Genomic DNA, 13,798 nt, shown 5'->3' on the forward strand with positions numbered 1-13,798 from the left:
AGTTTGCTGCTCTGAAGGGTTGAAGCTGCCTTTGTGCCCTCCTCTCCTTTCCCCTTATGCACTGTATCAGATCCGTGGCTTATTCCTGATGGACTTATTGATGAATTCTCCAGCAGTGTTCTAACCCAGTGAGGTCAGGAGGGTGCAATTACAAGCAGGAGAGGCTTGGGTGTGCTTCAGAAATACTCCTCCCTGCACAGCACTTTCAGTATGCATATCACATCTCCCTGCTTGTAGCAGGCTGATGAGTGTGTGCAGTTAGTGCAGGCACACACATACTTCTGCGCTTTCCCTGAAAGTGGAGCATTAGCAACTGCAGTCAAAAAGCACCCTTGCTTCTTCAGCTCTGATCCGAGCAGCATCTGTCTAATTCTGTCTGGAGGAACTAGGAGACAGCACTGGAGGCAAGTTTAAAAAGGACCTAGTGACACCCTGCTGTCACATCTGGTGTCATGAATCTACTTATTAGTAGTCCATTTACAATTACTTCCCCAGTCCCGTCAGTAGTGTACATGCTTGAAAACTGCCTGGCTCGGGAGGAAGGAGCACACTGCTGAAGGTATGTTGCAGTCTTCTTTACCTTACATCTTTTGCTGAATGTTTCTGTCTGTGCATTTCACTTGCAGACATTCCTGGTCTATGCAATTTTCCACCGTGGCTTGCTGGAGCGTGGCTCTAACAAATCATAGCCATAGAAAGAAACAGCCAGGGATCTTTCTCTCCCTCCGTTAACCACGCAGATTGTTTTGTTAAGAGGCAAAATTATATGAGTGGATTAAAGTTTCAGGGAAGATGATGACTTTGACTGCATTTCATGCCACAGGCAAATAGGATGCTATTATTTTTATCAATGCAAAATTCCCAGTCATCAGCTGTTTAACTGTGGACACGGAACGCTGCTTTCTAATTGATGTGTTTATTAAATATGGTCTCTGCATGCAGTGCCAGCTGAAATTTGCATACGTGTTTTAAAATTCGGAAAAAAAGACTCTTTCATTAACTTTCAAAAATGCTCTGGACTGCAGCACACTTCTTTAGAAAACAGGAGTGAGCCAGGCTTTTCTTTTCACTTAAGTTATTTTACTGGTATGCATTCATCTGGTAAAAAACTCTTTGCCAAATCTGAGAAGTTTGCTGTTATTGCGTTTCCATAAATGTTACAGCTGTGAAGAGAATGAATATTCATACTGTTTGGATTTTTACTCCAAAGATTTTTATGGTAATTCTGACTTTTCAAGCGGATGGAGTCTTAGATAAAAGCATTTTGGAGGCTGAGATACTGTAATAAGCATTGTATAAGTGTTTCCTCGTATAAACATAGTATAGATAAGCATGTACTGCAGCAAATAGCTGACTGTACCTTTTATTTACTTGCAACCAACTTGATCTGTTGATTGTACTTGTGGATTCTTTTGCTAACAGCTCATCAACTAGGAAATAAATAGTTTAGATGTTGTTCAGTCATGGGATGTTATTTCTCCAATGCTATATGGCTTCTTCTATAGTGTATCAAAGACGTTGCTAATGTTATCCTGATAGAGCCAGTTATTCCAATGTTAAGTTGGTACATTCTACATTTGTACTAAATGAAAACTTATTTTGCAATGTTGCTTAGGAAAGAGAAACCCACTGCAAATTCAGTGTGCTTTAAGGATGTAAAGTGACTTGATTAATCACCTCTAAGAAAATTCCTCTGTCTGTACTTTATCGAAATTATACAAGCAACAGAGATGGTCCTCCCCTGCAGATAGAAGTAGGATTGCCTTGAAAATACAGAGGATGCATGTGTGCATGTGCCTGCGTGTCTAGAGTTAAATCATTAAAAAAAAATTAAATAATCTTAGTTGCCTGTAGACCTAAATGACTTCTTTATTATTAAAAATAAAATTCTGTGGATGGGTCATACTCCAGCTGACGGTAACTACAGAACAGAGTAAAACATGCAGGCAGGAATCACGCTGTGTGAAAACACCTCAGAAACCCTCTTGAGGCTAGTTGTGGTTATTCCCTTTAAAATCTCACCGGTGCCTGTGAGGTGGCAGGAGCTGCGGAGTGCCTGCATCTCCGAAGTATGACATGTGGAGCCATCAAAGTGAAGTTAGGCTTCCTGATATCCAGGGGCGCCTCTTGGGGAACCCGTCCTCCCTCGTGCTGGGTGGTTGCTGCTCCCCAGGGGCAAGGTGAGCCCAGCCAGCGTGCTGTGCTTAGCAGGCTGTGGCTTGTGATACACAGGAACTGCAGGCGTAAAGTAAATTTAAATATGCCTGGGGAAAAAAAAAAAACAAAACAGTTTGGTAGGTTGGATTCTGTTTTCAGGCAGGGTCGTCTCCTGAAATCAGTAGGAAGTTCTTGCCTCATTTTCAAGGGGCAAAACAAGAACAGAAGTTGTTTAGGTGGGTGTAAAATGGTGCAAAACTTCACTTTCCAGTGATTTCCATGACCTGAAGACCTGGCTCTGTTCCTTTAAAGCTTGGCTTTATTCCAGCAAAAGTAGACAAAATGCAGAATTTGTCTTTTTCCACTCACTGGCAATAAAAATTTGCCAGTGTGTGGTGACAACTGCAGGTACCTGAGAGCAACCACCTTTGATCTTTCCCCTCACCAAAGACTAGGAGAAAAAAAAAGGGGGGAAAGAAACCTCCCAAACCTCTCTCTTTGATTCTCTTTAAGACATATAAGGTCTTCTCTTCTGCTTTAATGTGCTCTGCACCACGGTAGCCCCATGCTGCCCGGTTCCGGACCTCCACCACAGCTTCTGAGGACGCGACAGGTAATTCAGCTCAATGTCGTGGCCATCTCACCCGTGCACCGCTTTGGAGCAGGTTTGCCAATCACATAAAATGTGGGCGCTGGTGGATTTCTACTCCAGCATGCCGGCATCCAGAGGACCAGGAGCGTTTTGAGTCACAGGCTCAGCCACAGTGCTACATTTCCCAAGCCAACCGGCCCTCTAGTGTTTTGAGGTATTTTGTGCAAAGAGGTCCCTTTGGCTGCTAAGTCTCTGATGCTGGAGGTAAAGGGAAGGGTTTTGAAACGGTTCACAAAAGATTGGTGAAATAGTTCAAAACTGCCTGCGGGAGTGACTGGCAAAGGTGACACAGCCTTCCGCTTCCGCCGGTAAAAGCGAGGGTAGCGGATGAGTATTGTGTTTGCGTGCTTTCAGAGTGCGCCAGCACTCGCACGATTACTGCTACATGTCTGTAAATCTAAGGCTAGTGGCATAGAACTGTTTTATAAGATAGTTGCCTATTTACACACTTTAACAGGGATTTCTGAGAGTGTCTTTTTTCAAAAGCACGCTGCAACACTGGAGTGCTGCACACTTTCTTCAACTCTCTAATGAATGATCAATGAAAAGCAAGATAAGGGGAAGAAAATGCCATGAAGCTTCAATACTGTAGCAAACCAGGATCCAGATGGTACTCCTTCTTACAGCAATACGCTGGATTAACTTTAAGACTCCCCTGGCTACTACTCTCCTGTTTAATTTGTCTTTCTTTAATGCTATTTCAGTATGATGCTTTTTTGCTAGGTAATATAAAGATGTGTGGTTTCAGGCATGCTGTTTCCTTTCAGAAGAACTTTCCTCCATCTCAGTTATGTACTTTTGTACATAATTATATACAAATTATGTACTAATTAACTGATGCCGTGATCAGTAACATCAATGCAAACACTAAGGTGGATAAGGAATATTCCACTTGCATTTCCAGTGCCATGCACAATGTGAAATAGAAGAAGATGATTTACACAACAACAGAATTAACCTGTTTGAGAAAGAACAGGTTTCCACTGTGCTGTGCTATAACTCTAACCCCAAAACATTTTTGATAACATAGTTGTAGTAATGTCTGAAATTTCTGTGGGGAAGTTTCACTTCACAGTTTGGTGTTGTGCACGTTTGCTGAGGCTGGAGGGCCCGTGGTTGTATTTCTCTGTGACTTGCAGACCCTATTTTCTCTTCTAAGCTGCCATTTGCACTTGCATTTGTTCTTCCATCCTTGTGCAGCCACAGCAATGATCATCCCTGCTGCTTCACCTTCCTGAAAAAGTTGGTCGCTGAGCCACCCAGTGGTGACATCGAGCATTGGTCGAGACTATCGGTGGGACCCGCTGGGCACCTTTCTGCAAACAACCAGGACAAATAAGGGTGTCTGGGCCCTGAGTTTAATCCTTTACCATGCTCCTTCACCTCCTGCCTGCCCTAGATACCAAAAAGACTCTCATCAGTATGAAGTAAGACCCTCACAATCTGTTTTCAGCCTTGCTATGCCTCTGAGACATGAAGACATGGAGACGTGAATTCACAGAGAAACAAAACTCTTGCATAGTCTAAGGAAACACTCCAGTGGCTGCTAACAGTATTATGCTCTTCTCCTGTCCATAGACCAGCCACAGTAATACCCAATAGCAAGTAAAGGTCTGCTTCTTTCTCAGCAGATATCTTGTCAGAAAACCAGCCTCAGGGAACGCAATGTTTATGACTCCCTTCTCTATTAGTAGATTCAAATTCTGTCACTACCTGGTGCAGATTGAATAAAAATTATGAAAATATGTCATTTAAGCAAAGTGTTTCCAGAACATGTCTTGATCATTTTGGCCTAGACCGTGCCATTTTACTTGCTTGGCCGGTAGGCTTATAACCAATAGGTATATGAGAGTGAAGATATGCAAGCCCCACTCCTCTTCTCCTTTCTGTCACATGATAGGTGATAGACCTAAATCCTACTGAAATTGGAATCAAAAGTACATCCAAGACTCATACTCAGATACAGGTCTTCTGCCTCCTAGTATTGCCTAAATTGGTGAGAACTAGTCTTATACACCTCCCTGCTTAGCCTGAAAGTTCCTTTGCAATACCTTTAGGTCTATCTATAGACGCTGCTTTGAAGACATGCTTTTCAAGGCTCCATAGAGAGCCTATCTGGAGCTTAATTATCCAGACTAAATAGCCACTTGAATGCTGTTTACTCCTCAGTGAATCCTAAAACCCCAGTCCTGGTCAGGCCACACTTCACTATGTCACCGTGTCACTAAGGTGTAGTCATGCCTGTCTTTTTCATAATGACAAGTAATCAGAACACTTGTCCTGAGAGTGGAAGACTTGAGTTTTAATTCTGCTTTGGCATATGGGTTTAGATTCACATCTCCCTTAGATGTGTACTACCAGGCTAAGGAGTACTTTAGAGAAGAGGGGAGCTCAATCCTCCTTTTCAATTTTTCTGTGTCCTTGTGTATAAGAGTCATAGAACCAGAAGGAGAGCAGGGAAGAGGAAACTTGACTGTAGTCTCTAAGAGTTATTTGAAAGTGTTGAAAGATTGTCTGGAGTTCCAGTTCCCATGATTATCTCTAATTTTCACCCTGTGCTGCTCTGAGGTATGTCATATTCCAAAGAACAGGAACAGGAACTAGAGACCAGACCTGGCTCTGATCTCTCCTAGGTGAGACTCAGGCTCCCCTATGTCTGATTTTTTCTAGTCCCTCTCCATTCAGAGGTAGTTCGTGGCCTGAAGGAAGCCATAGGGGCATCTTCCAGAATATCTCACATCTGATGGATGCAAAACTTGATTCAGGTGCCTAATAACAATTATCCAGTAACATGTAAGATGCTGTAAGGAATCCCACCTGGCCTCCAGCTGCTATTTCAAAGGGCAGGAGTCTCTTGCAAGTCCGGTGTAGAATCTGCCAGCATTAAGAAAATGCCTTAGATATCCTTTGGGTGTCTTAATGGAGCCAGAAACATCTGTTTAGACAGCTAAATACTATTCAGAGTGTTCTCACATGGTGTGGTAAATGTGATTCTAGAGCACTTCCAACCAGAAACCAAATGCAGGATTCATCTCCAGATTAATCCTAAAAATAGATGGCTGCTGTGTGGGCAGCCAATAGCTTTCTGGGCTTCACCGACTGTATTGACTACATTACTATCGACTAGAATGGGAACTGCGCTGTCTAGTGAAAGGTAGACACCTATGGGAGACTTGAGTCTTTCTGGAGTGAGAGCTTGAGACCAAAGAGGTCATCCTGCAGCTTCTCAAATAGCACTAGACTTCTACATTAACCAACTGAAATGAACTCTAATAGTCTATCACAGAAAAATGGAGAGAGTTGCTGCTGCAATCAGCTTCTTCTAGCAAAGATCCTGCCTTTCTCCGTTATGCATCACAGTCAGTTTAGGCTGAATAGATTTTCTCTTTGCGACCTTTAGAAATGGCTGTCTTTTTCCATTGACTTTAAACTAAAGTTAGATCAGATAGATGCTTAAAGTTTAGGTACATCTGTGTCTAGAATAAGTGCTAGTGTTAGAAGCATCACAGACTACCTTGAAATGCTACATAAGCTACCCAGCTTTTGAATCCAAGTATTTCTGAATGAATGCCTGGAGTGGGAGGGGAAAGGAAAGAGCCCCTGCTTGGATACACTCCAAGGGCTTGTGCAGGTGACATATGGATTAGCGCATCACAAGTTGTTTTAATAAAGGTCTTCGTTAAATTATAACCTGGCAGAGAAGAAGAAACATAGAAAGAACTGTGTCCCAGAGATTTCCCGAGCAGCTATTAACTGATCAAAAGATTTTTTTCTTACCTGTTGGCACTACTCCCATATTTATCAATTCTCATCCCTAGGAAAGATGGCAGGATATTACCAGTTATTAAATATTTGTCATAAACAACCCAGCGTAAATATATTGCTTATAAAACAATAAGCAACCCCCATATGTCATAGTGATGTGAATGCAGAAAACTACTGCAAGAAATTCTGTTTCCCATTCACTGAGAGTTTGACATTGGGATGGTGAGCACTTTCCTCTTTGCTCTGTGCTCTGGACTATCAGCTGGGGCAAAGCAATAATTAACTGCAGTGAATGTTGCTGGGGGTGAGGACGAGTAATTCATTGCAGGGAAATACTGTTTTCTTGCAGGAAAGTTACTAAGCAGAGCTATGGCCATGTGAATAATACATGAGGTGATTTACTTTCAGGAAGGCTACTGGCAAATATTTCCACTGGTTGGAAATTTGGACTTGGTGAAAGTGTGGTATTTGCATTGTTTTGGCAATGGAGAAAGCAGTTAGGGAACAGTTATGTGATTCTCTCATATTCTAAGTCTCTGGAGAACTGTCAGTATCCAGCTGAATAAAAAGAATTAAATAAATGATGAGAGAATTTAACATTAATCTAGGTTCAGATGCATGGGTAAGTTATCACACAGACTTAAAAGACCAAATATGCATTTCAATTTTATTTTAGAGGATGAATGTTACTATGGCTTCTTTAATGCTGTGTGATAAAAAAATGAGCATTTATAAATGCTTCCAATTAACTGTTTAACTTACTATTTATAAATGAGATTACAATACTGACCAAATCTGGGAGTCTGCGAGAGGTGATGGAAGAAGTTCTTAGACATATCAAAGATGAATAAAGAAAGCTCTCTAACATTTTTTTCATTGTGCTACTTTTTTTTAAACAAAATCTCTTATCTTAGAAAACCATCAAGTTCTCACACACTGAGGAACATAAATCACAGCAGAATAGGCAGCCTCCTGTTTCATTCACTGAGCTCCATATGCTTATCTACCTCATGCTCCTGCCTTTCAGGCTCCTAAAAAGCCTCAGTCAACATTCCTTCTGAATTACGATACATCATGTTAATCATCCTCTACAATGTCCCAAAAATGTATGTAAATTAGAGTTTTGATGAACCAGAATATTTTTACAGAATTTCTGCATAAATCACACATGCATGCACGCACACACACACAAAACGTGTTCAGAGAGGAGGATATTTTTGGACCTCATTTGTTTTTGAAGTAGAGTGAGGCCAGCAGGCTGCCGCTGCTTGTGAACAAGGACACGTACGTGGCAGTATGCTGAGCCCCAGAGCAAGAAGTGACTTGAGTTTGAGTCCCTTCTTGGCAGGAAAAGCTATGGCAAGGAGAAAGAAACATAACAGTTTCTTCTTTCTTTGTCCTCCCTTTCCCCCCTTCACATCACTGGCAGAGAGTAGGTTGTTCTACAAGGTGTTCTGTGTCAGTAGTAATGTAAGTATTTGTAGGGTTATCATAAGACAACACTGTCCTGTTATGGTAGATTAATGTTTTTTCTTAATCTGTTCTTCCAGTATGAACAGTACTACCAATCTATGGACTTTCAAGTTGCCCACTTAGTCCTGCTGAGTATCTAGAAAGCTGCTGGCTGCTGAGGTTGGTTAGGAGGAGTCACCTAAGTGCTAGCACTGACTGACTGTGAATCCTGCTATTTTTGTGACCTTATCTTTTCACTTATTTTGTTATGTTTGTGTGTTCTTTTTGCTCTTTAAGGTCATATTCAGCCCTCACAAGGGATGTCTAGTTTATCAGTCTCACTTGTGTGAGTGTGTGAGGCTGAGAGCAACGCATGGGTCATGTAGCTTTCTGTCTCCTACAGAAGCCCAAGGAAAGCAGCTAGTACGAAAACTCTAGTGAGGTGTCTTAGGGTATAGCTGGCTAGGCAAGGACCATCAGTTACTATATATTTGTTCAACTGGTGCCCTGGTTGACATTCTTTGAGGTGCTTCCATTGACAATTATCCACCTGTTACATCTTAGGTCGTGTAGGAGGGAAGACTGTCTCTGTGACTGTTTTTCCTTACTCAAAGGCCTTTTTGACAGACCTAACCATGAGGTTGCCTGCTCTTGAAAGCACTTAAGACCTCACAGCAAAAGCATCAACCCATCTGTTTGCTTACCTATTCCAGCGATGTTTCAGCCTAAAGGTTTTTTTGCTCTAGCTTCTTCACAGATCACCACCACTCCCTTTTCTGGAAGCTACTCAGACTTGATGAAGTTGATGTAGGATTTAAGAAGCTGAAGCTGGGCTTTAATAAGCTACTCTGATGTTATACAGTATTGTGTCTACCATATCTACAAGGTGAATCAACTGTTTATAATAAATGATATGCACAAGATAAAATGATATTATACATTTATTTATATATAGGTACAAATTACTTACAAAAGAGTTGTGCATACATACATTATATATATAAAATATGTATATTATGCATGAGTATATGTGCACACACACATGCATACAGAAGCACACACAGAGTCATATATACAAGGGACACAAGATATTTATAACTTACCATGAAAAGTCAGAAAAAGGGAACAGTTTGTCATCTAGGGCAAATACCACAAAGCATTTTGAATTTCAGGTTAAAACGCTACATGAATACAGAGACAGACAGGTTGTCTGCTGCTTTTTTAGAGAGGTATCAAAGCTTTTAAGTGTATGCAGTTTTATGGCTAAATATAAACAGAAGAATCCTTCAATAATCATAAATACAGCTGTAGAGCCAAATTCTCCTTCTAATGATGCAATAGAAATATATATAGATACACATATATATTCTAATTCACAGTTTGAAGTTCTTAATTTTCAACACCCAAGTCTCAGTTTCCTGCCAATTTTATATTTTTTCCTGTTGTCAATTGCTTTCTAAAATAATTTTGAATGTGATGGAATTAAGTTTTAACTTTAAAAAATTAGAAACAGGTGCGGCATCTATATGCATTGCCATATCACCTTTGTGTCTTGTATCTCATTGCTTTCTGAAACAAGCTATGGATCCTGTTGTTTGTCCTTAATTTTGCACTGTCTGCTGGTGGAAGCAGGGGTGGAAAGTTGCTTAGTATTAGGACACTGACAGAGCTGAAGATGTTTAAAAAGAAAGATCTGCAAACAAGGTAGAATAGAATAATGTTAATAGTGAGAGTTTTGATAGCAGCCATCCCATCACTGGCTTAATGTGTGTTGGTTTGGGGTGTTTTTAATGGCAAGAATTAGCTAATCAATATTGTTTCAGAAAGGAAAAATATCTTGCTTAACAACAGAATGACATTGATTAGCTAAGCTAGTACCGTTTTAAGGAACATTAAGTAATCAAGACTGTTTCCATGATGATATTCTAAAGAGAGAAAATCAGGCAAATCTTTCACTGGATGAAGCTGGGGCTGCATTTGAGCTGTTGCTGAGGAAATAACAGCTGCAGAGTCACTATAGTGCAAATGTCTGGTGGAGGCAGTGGGCTCCCATCTACTCCTTTCAGTGGACTTGGATCTTATCCCAGACATAAACTACATGTTTTCTGAAGATCCAGATTCCACTTCACTATTTCCATTGTCCTTATTTCACACACTTGTCAGTTTAGAGTGAGATGTTCACATTTGGGTATCTAAAATAATTAATGAATATATAGACCTTCTGCATTGATACTGACTTAGAGGTCTGAGGGGACCTTGCAGAATGATGCCAATCTCAGTAGCTCCATTTTAGGCCAGAGTAAACTGAATGTCAGGGTGTGGGATTTTGGCAAGGAAATCCAGTGCGTTGTGGCACTAGGATGAAAAGGACCCACAAGTGCTGGCTGCTAATTTGCTGCTGTGTCTACTCATGCACCCTGACCTTTTTTAATTAAGTACCCAAATTGATCCAAAGTTATCTAAAGTTTCATATACATGAGCAGCTACAGTTACATTTACAGCTGCAGCTTTTCAAACACTGGAAAGAAAGTACATGTAGGCGAGATTGATTATTCTGATCAGGATTCTCAGCAAGAGCAACATTTCTTGGCGACAGGATGCTGAGTCCTTATCTGCCTGTTTTTCCGGGAGATGACACCGCAGCACTGATCTGGGGGTGGCACAGGGAGGGAAGATTCATTTGACCTATATGGATATGGATAGAAGAGAGTGAGCTCTCATTAAAGTCTTTGTATAAAATCCATGGGAACTGATCCTAGGCACTAACGAATAAAAATGACATTTAGGAATAGTGAAAATGTGTAAGCAAAGAACATGTGCTTTCTGAGCATTCTCCAAGCTGCTTGAAACCAAATGAGGATGCCATTAAGCTCATTTCTAGGCCTCAGAGCAGTCAACATCCCCTCTCCCAAGAGTTAACTGATCACACACTCCATGTTTCATGATATGTGAGCAGGTACTTAAAGCATTCACTCCTGGAGGCAAGTCGTTACATATGAATCACAAGTTTCATTGGGAAAAAATACTTGCAGCCTTCAGAGCATTGAAGGAGAGTTTGAAAATATGATCCTTGTATATGATGAAAACTCAAACCTGGAAATTAAAATAACAGTTGTATAGTCCTCTTCCTCAAAAGAGGCAACCAAACAGATAAAAAAAGGTATAAACATTTTAGAATTGATCTTGTGGTTTTGGGGCAAAATAATATATACATTTTTTAATGTTTAAGTTCAACTACACTGTAATTAGAGCAGAATTTTCTCTTGGTGAGAATTCCTATTATATTTGAGGGTATTGGGAAGCTTGCTACGCCAAAGCTGAATTGGAAAACCATTTTATATACAGAGGAAGAGACTTCACTGCCACAGCAGAAAAATTTAGTTAAGAAGTGCTACACAGCTTCTGCCCCAGTAGGATTCTGGATTTGATTTTAGCTGTATGAGGCCGTGAAATTAGAGATAACATTATTCCATTCTAAGTTGGGAGAGGAATGAAAGGGAAAAGCTCTATTTGCGTGTACAGAAAGATGGAGGAGCTCACGCATCTCTGTCTTAATTTACCATCTATTACACAGATTAAATGCATCATGGTTTAGTTTTATGCTATATATCATATATGCTGGAAAAAAAAGTAAGGATTCATCTTTCTAGATGGATATCTCCTTAGCAAACTGGTGTTTTATGTGGGCTGTTGGTGTGCATAGTTTCAGATTCATGATGGTAGTTAGAAATTATTAGAGGTGCACCAGATGATTGCTGGACATTGCTGGTTCAGATGGATGAATCTGACTGATAGGGTAATAAAATACAATCAAGATGTTTTAGCATAGAGTTCTTGCCCTTTCCTTTGTAATATTCAATCCAAAAGCATTTTTCTGGATTCAGTACTCCAAGGGATTTGACTCTATGTTGCCCAACAAAATCCTTCCTCTGACAGGTGATCTTCCTTTTCTTGTAGATTAGGAAATTGGAATTAACTGGGAAAAACTTTCTAATCTGCAGTTCTGCACTGCTGGATCCATTTGCCTGAAGACTAAAAGGATAATAATGGCCAGAATAGGCTTTACCCTTTACACAACTTGAATGCCCTGGAAATCTAGTGTATCTTGAGCAATCACCAGAAAACAGGCATTATCAACCAGTTAGAAATGACTGACTCTCACTTTCTAACATGGTTTGTCTGGTAGACTTGATAGTGGTAAATATTTTGGTAAGTATGAGGTTGTACAAACTTGCAAAGAGAAGATTTTTAAAATTATTTTTAATAGTTTTTTGCATGGATGAGTATACCAAATTGTCTTACATTGTATATTATGGCACCTTGCAAAACCCTCAGAGACAGGGAGTTGTGGGAGTGACATTTTTCCTCAGAATTTCATTCTTTTGATCATACAGATGAGTCCTGCAACAGTCATGATAGAAGAAGATAGGAAGCGGTGTCACAGTTCAGGGCAGGTAAATGTGGCTAGGGAGCATTCTGTATGCAGGCGAGACAGACTGTTTAGATGCAGAAAAGCATAAAAAAGGATAAAATGATGATCTGTTAAAAAATTGCTTTGGGAAAGAATGGGAAGGGTCAGTTCCAGGAGTCTCTGCCAGCCGAGACACCTACAAATTGGCTAGAAATGACAAACCCTGTAAATGCTAGATAACTAAATACCACTGGGAGTTATACTGTTAGGAGACCTTCATTTTCCAGGTATAGCGTGCTATTGACAGTGATAGTCCCCATCTTTCTAGATGCAATGCCAACAATGTTTTTTTTTATATATAAAATAATAAAATAATAAAGACTGCACTTGTAATTGGTTTTAGTGACATCCTTTATGGCAATATTTGCATTGTTAAAAAAATTGCACTTTATTTCTGAATCTATCTAGTTTCGCAGTGACCTTTTTAGTATGTTTGTCTTCTAAACTGAAGCTCTATCAATTGTCAAAGTTCTGTTTCTCTTATAGGTACTTATGACATGTGATTGCATCTCTCCCTTGTGGTCTCTACGATAAGCTAAATGGATTGATCCCATCCATTTTTTCACTATTACACATATTTTCCAGTCCATCAGTCATTCGGTGGCTTAGTTCTGAATCCTTTCCAATGTTTTCAGCATCCTTTTTAACATACAGAGACAGCGACTGTGCACAGAATTACAACAGTAGTTGTAACTTTGACAAACATAGTGTCTGGTTTTATATTCTGTGGAATACTTGCAAGTTTATAATCCTAGGATAATATTAACCCTTTTGATTACAGTATTGTACTGTGAAGTTGCTCTCAGTTGTATACTCTTAGTCATCCTAAGACCTTCTCAGAGTCACAGCTCTCAAGATAAGTCTCCCATTGTATTACCATGACCTGCATTCTTTGTCTTTGATGTATATTTTTATATTGAAACACATATAGTTTGCTTATAGACTACAAGTGCGGCATGTCATCTTTGTTTATTTACTACTCCCTAACCATGTTGTCATCTACAAAAACTGCAATTTTCTGTGCATGTGCATTTTATTGTGCAATAATATATCCCCAAACCATTGATAAAAGGATTTAAAAGTACAGAGCCAAAAAGATCTGAGAAAACCTCAGTGGGTCCCACTTGAAATGCAGCTGCTTGACGATGATTCGGCATTTAGAATCATGTTCTGGAACTTATTATTTAAGAAGTTTAATCCATTTAGTATGCAAATGTAGAATTGTTGAAGTTTTATCACTCAAGATGTCATGTGGTCTCAAGTCAAGTGTATTACAGAAATCTATTGCAGCAACATCATTA

At 40.0% G+C, this 13,798-nt stretch overlaps 1 long non-coding RNA gene across 1 annotated transcript in view; it reads left to right on the top strand.

Annotated features, from left to right (window-relative positions):
• The first annotated feature begins 267 nt into the window (after positions 1 to 267).
• The window catches only part of LOC135330626 (uncharacterized), a 546,609-nt gene continuing 533,078 nt past the window's right edge, over positions 268 to 13,798 (top strand). Inside the window, exon 1 of the long non-coding RNA XR_010392610.1 lies at positions 268 to 559. This is a non-coding gene — a long non-coding RNA (uncharacterized LOC135330626). The remainder of the gene's footprint in view (positions 560 to 13,798) is intronic.

This window comes from Dromaius novaehollandiae, chromosome 1 (genome assembly GCF_036370855.1).
Source record: "Dromaius novaehollandiae isolate bDroNov1 chromosome 1, bDroNov1.hap1, whole genome shotgun sequence".
Taxonomy (NCBI): Eukaryota; Metazoa; Chordata; class Aves; order Casuariiformes; family Dromaiidae; genus Dromaius; species Dromaius novaehollandiae.